The sequence below is a fragment of the Tiliqua scincoides genome, chromosome 1 (genome assembly GCF_035046505.1).
Source record: "Tiliqua scincoides isolate rTilSci1 chromosome 1, rTilSci1.hap2, whole genome shotgun sequence".
NCBI classification, from domain to species: domain Eukaryota; kingdom Metazoa; phylum Chordata; class Lepidosauria; order Squamata; family Scincidae; genus Tiliqua; species Tiliqua scincoides.
Window position 1 is genome coordinate 2,838,013 of NC_089821.1, and position 5,588 is coordinate 2,843,600.

Below are 5,588 nucleotides of genomic sequence, written 5' to 3' on the forward strand. Positions count from 1 at the left end.
TATAGTTTCCCAGGTCCCCCCTCTTTCCCTTTTTAAAGATCGGTGTGACATTTGCTATCCTCCAATCCTCTGGCACTGTGGCCATTTTGAGGGACAAGTTGCATATTTTAGTCAAGAGATCAGCAACTTCATTCTTCAATTCCTTAATAACACTTGAGTGGATGCCATCAGGGCCCGGTGACTTATTGATCTCTAATTTATCAATAAGATCTGAAACATCTTCTCTTTCAACCTCTATCTGACTGAATTTGTTGGTCGAGTGGCCGTTTGGTTAGTGGTATTTGCCTGAAAGTGTCACTTAGGAAAGCCTGGTGACACTACCTTTGAAGACAACCTCCAGGTGACAGTCGCTTAGAAGAAGGAAAGGAGAGCTGGTTTAGAAATTTATGCAAATACACAGAATGATTGGAGACCTACAGTCTGAGACTAAACACGCGTACTTAGAAGTGAATCTCACTGTGTTCAATGTACACAGAGTAGTTTAAGAGACTGCTATGTGAGCAAGAGGTTGGGAGAAGGTTTCCTGTAAGCTGAATGGCCACACAGCTCCAAGCCAAGCTCGGCACAGCCACAGAGCTCAGCAACTTGAAAGTTCGGCAATTATGCATGACATCATCACAGAGTGTCCAGGGATGGTGTCACTGTAGTGTTGCTACACTGTGCACCAGAAGAAGGAGTCCATGCACTGGTTGTGGCGTAGCTAGAGGGTGTGCAAAGCACTAAGTTTTGCAGGAACCTCACTGCAGCATGCAAGCAGTCTCTTCCCCTCCCCCTTGAAGCCAGGTGTTTGCCTCCATTTTGCTCCCAGAGTCAGAGGGGCTGCTTGCATGCTGTGGTGAGGCTCCCTGCAAAACTTACTGCTTTGCACCCCTTCTAGCTATGCCACTGCTGTAGAGATTTGAGTCTTGGCATGGCTGCATGCGATGATGGGGGAAAGGACAGGGTTGGGCTGAAAGTGCCCTCAGAACCTAACACTGCTGCAGTGCTTGAGAGAGTTTCCCTGATGCTGAGTTCTTAAAGGGCCAGAAACCCTCCCTGTCAAATTTTTGTGACTTAAAAATTTTGTTAGAGAGAGAAGTAAAGAAACATCTGAACCGAACTTATTTTGGCTACAAGAGAACTCAAACATTTGTGCCAGTTTAGAGAGCTGATGTCCATAAAACATAGATGGACATGAAGGGGTACGGTAATGTCCACAGCACTCTAACAAAGATTTTTTTTCTTCCAGCATTAGATACCTTAATTACTCATCACGTGTAAAAATCCAACTCTGCAGAGTTTTCTTTCCATCTGTAGCATTTTGAACAAACTTGTCTGCTTACACCCGTGGAGTGTATGACCTACATTTCAGCATTTCCCATTTCCTCTGGAACACATGGGAGCTTGCATCTTTTATTTCATTTTAAAAAAAATAGATGATGAAGGCTGATGTGCAGTACTCTTGTAATGTAATCTATGCACAGGTAAGAGAGAAATCTCAAGAACTGATGAGGATGACTTTGTATCGTCATCACTTTTGTGTCAAGTGAAATGCATGAATCTCATTGATTAGAGAATAAAATATAAATCAGCAAAAAGTCTGGCAGACGTTATTCATGGGTGCTTTTTCCAACTCTAAATTGGCCTTCTACTCACATATAGTTGCAAATATGCCCTCCAGACCTTCTGCCACTTTCAATGATGGGGCCTTGACTGACTCGCACTGCAATCCGATGCTGGGAGCCAGCAAGCACCACTGAGCACAGTGAGACTGACTTCTGATTAATGACGCAAGGGTTGCACTCCAAGGGGGGGCTGCATCCAACCTTCAAGTACTAGATAACAGTTTGTATTCTGTGGTCTCTGCCCCTCATGCGGTGGTTCCCAAACTTTTTTCACTGGTGGCTTCCCTTGACCTTCTGGGCCATTGACTGTGGCTCTCCATTTGGGCTACAGTCCTATACATTGTATAGGATGGTGGGTTTTTCATGACGATTCCATGGCTCCCTGGCTGGTTTCCATGACTCCCCATGGTCGTTGGGGAGCTACAGCTCTCAGTCTGGGAAGCACTGCCCTAGTACATATGTAGCTTTCTCAGTCCTGTCTCCAGATCCCAAGGGTTAAATCTGGGACCTTCAACATGCAAAGCATGTGCTTTTCCAATGTGCTGTACCCCCATTCCAGTTGCTTGCATTATATAAAACTACTCTCTTTCTGCCAGTGGCATAGCTAGAGGGGGCGCAAAGCACTAAGTTTTGCAGGTGCCTGAATGCACCATGCAAGTGGCCCCTCCCCTTTGGAGCCATTCCGGCATATGCCTCCATTTTGCTCCCACTGCCCAGAATGGCTCTGAAGGGAAGGGGCCGCTTGCATGGCGTGTTCAGGTGCCTGCAAAACTTAGTGTTTTGCACCCTCTCCAGCTATGTCACAACCTTCAGCTTTGTTAATATAAAAATGGTGGTGTTTTTCTTTCGTCTTGTTCTCTACTTTACAAGAAACCTACACATTTTGATCATTGGAGACAAACGGCACAATCCTGCCTTGCACTGGATTGCACCCAAAGACTGAACTTTGAGTACTTCTTTTCATCGTTATCCTCCTCAGTCACTTTAATGTTTCAAGTTAGTGCAGTCCAGGAAGACTGGGGTAGGGCATTCGGTTTTGCACCCAGAGGTCAGCGAAGCCAGGGAGAGAATTCAGTTATGCCCCTCAGTGGCTTGCTGGCTCAAGCGGCTGGGGGGAACCCTCATGGAGACCACCTCAAAGGCTCCCCAGCCTCAAGTGGACTTCTGTGGTCCAGATATCTCTGCCCCGTCTAGGTTGATGGTGATGAGCAGGTACTGCCTCCAGGGGGCACTATTTGGAGTTGGCTTGGGAACGCCCAGCCTGGGGAATTGGGTGCTCAGCTGCCGTTCCCCTGAATCAGCTGCCCGCACGACAACGGAGGATGCCAATTCCTTGCCTGCTGCAGGTCCTTCTTCTTCCTGTACCAGATTCACTAGTTAGTGATCCATTTGCACCCATATCCCTGTCTCATGTGGTCATTGGAAAGTGTGTGGGCAGTAACAGTATTGTGGCAGTTTATTTTCATCCAAATGAAATCTTCCATTTTTGGAGGTAAAAGAGCCTTGCAATCTGGGCAGCTCCACCTGATGCAGGGTTTACAGTGGTGGGTGCACACAGTATGAGCTAGTGGGGGCTAGGATTTTGCCCCGTCTTGTCCCTTGACCACTATCAAATACTGTAGGACTGAGGAAAACTGCATTTCCACTTTGTATCTGGAAGGAAATATGCACTCCAAAGGTAATCGCCAAGTTATACATTGCAATCTTAGGTGTGTCTACTCAGAAGTAGGTCCCATTACAGTCAATGGAATCTACTCCCAGGGAAGAGGCAGAGAACTGCAATTTATTTTAGGGAGGCACAATGTCAAGTATGCCTATGTGAAAGACTTTCATGGGCTTTTAATTGAGGATGTGAAAAAACAAATGTGCCCCCAAAAGAAAGTGCAGTGACATTCCTACAAAGGTGGATTATATAATCCCCTTGAGATACTTTTTATTACGCTGGTGTATGATCCATCAACAGCAGGAAAGAGGCAGAGGAAAGAAAATTGCTTTCTGGTTACTTAGATATTCTCAATGAAGAGAGATGTGATGCTGGCAGGAAAAAGACACCATAGAAGGAGGGTGTCCCTGCTGCAGCAGCAGCAGAAGAAGCTGACCATCCATTCTGAACTTTCTGATTCCTCATGCTTCTCACTGATTTTTTCCAAGTGCCGCTCTGGGCTCATAACTATCCAAAACCCTGGGAATCTTCTGGGAATCTCAGAAGTGACCATACTTTCACAATTCCACCTTCCATTTGGATTTCTGATATTCTCTTGCACTGAACGAGCACCAGGGTTAATTTTTAAACATGGGAGGTGCTGGGGGCTTACCTGGAATACAAACCCTGTATCTCTAATCCAGTATGTGCATGGATGAGATGTAGTTATTCAGTCGGAAAGGCACATGCTTTATGTACGCTCAGAGGCACTTTTTCCTTGACTGTGACTTGAACACTTCAAGACCCCCCCCCCTGGAGTGAAAAACTGATTTAGGGGGTGAAGCTCTCCTAAGTGTTATCATACCTTATCACACCATGATAAGCATGGATTTCTCCAATTGAACCTCTTCTTATTGCCCTGGGTCATGTGAGCTTCATCAAACAGATTGCCTTATTCCGATCCCTTTTTAATATTCAGAAGCAAAAACCTGAGTTCCTTGTAATTACGAGCTGAGGCAAATTAATCCTGAACATAATTACAAGATGTCAGTGAATTTATGTATGTGCATGTTTGCAAAGTACAAAGGGTGGATCCAGTAGTGTGCTTGCACGAGAGGAGGCACTTCTCCTCACGCAAGGCAGCCTGTGGATTTCTGCCAGTTCTCCATCCCCACTGCAGTTCTTAGGTGGCTTCTTCCAAGTTGTGCCAGAGGCAGTAGAATACCCAGAGGGAGTGATGGTGCAGTAAGTACTGGTTGGCAACCTTCAGTCTCGAAAGACTACGGTATAAGCCTACAGCACCTGGTATTCCCAAGTGGTCTCCCATCCAAGTACTAACCAGGCCTGACCCTGCTTAGCTTCCGAGATCAGACGAGATCAGGCATGTGCAGGGTAACAGTTGCAACAGACCATTTAAGCGCTCCCTCAGCTCTGATGGTGAGTTGGAGGGGCCATTAGCACAGCATGTTGCAGCGCCTGTAGTACTTACCATGCCACCCCCCTCTGGCTACACTACTGGCCAGAGGGTGACTTTTCAGGAAGTCCAGACTGCTGTGGTGGGAAGGCAGGACAAGAAAGACCCATCACAACAATGAAGTTCTGCTGACTCATCAAAGAGTCCAAACTTGGGTTTCCAGTTCACAGTAGAAGCTGCTGACTATAAGATGCCATAAATGTAAAAATGCACTCGTAATAAAAAGAAGAAGCTGTGTCTTTACCATCTGCTAGAGAGTTTCGGGAGCTGGCTTCCCAGATAATAAGAAAGACTCACCAGCTTGAACATTAAACTTGTTTATATTGCTATCATGAAGTACAAGGTGGAACTCTTGTAAATGAGGAAAGTAAATGTAGATATTTTAGGCAAGGTGCAATGATCCCTTCCTCTTGGTGTCTTCTTTGCCTGAGGGCACCCACACTTGGAAACAGCTTTTTTTTTTTTTATCAACTCATCAGGATGTTCCTAAAATCAACTCATTTATATCAGTGTAATTACATTGTTTATTGGAATCTTAAGCAATTGTTAGTGGCCTAAAAAAAGAGTAACAACAATAAAGCCAGCTCTTGTTATTAGTATAGGTAATTACTTTTGAGAAAACTATCAAACTGTACACGCACATAGGTATATAAATTTAACCAGGTAAGTGAAGGTATATAGAGGAGGACACAATAAACTCTCGTACAGTGAAGAACTTCATTATAAGCAGTAGCATAGCTAGAGGGGGTGGAAAGCACTAAGCTTTGTGGGGAGGTATACCGTGGCATGCAAGCGGCCCCTCCCCCTCCCCATTTTGCTCCTTCCATGGCTCCGAAGGGGGAAGGGCTGCTTGCATGCCACAGTGAGG

At 45.6% G+C, this 5,588-nt stretch overlaps 1 pseudogene; it reads right to left on the minus strand.

The window, feature by feature from the left end:
• Positions 1 to 4,536: 4,536 nt before the first annotated feature.
• On the minus strand, positions 4,537 to 4,656 carry LOC136637060 (5S ribosomal RNA; annotated as a pseudogene).
• Between the last annotated feature and the right edge of the window lie 932 nt (positions 4,657 to 5,588).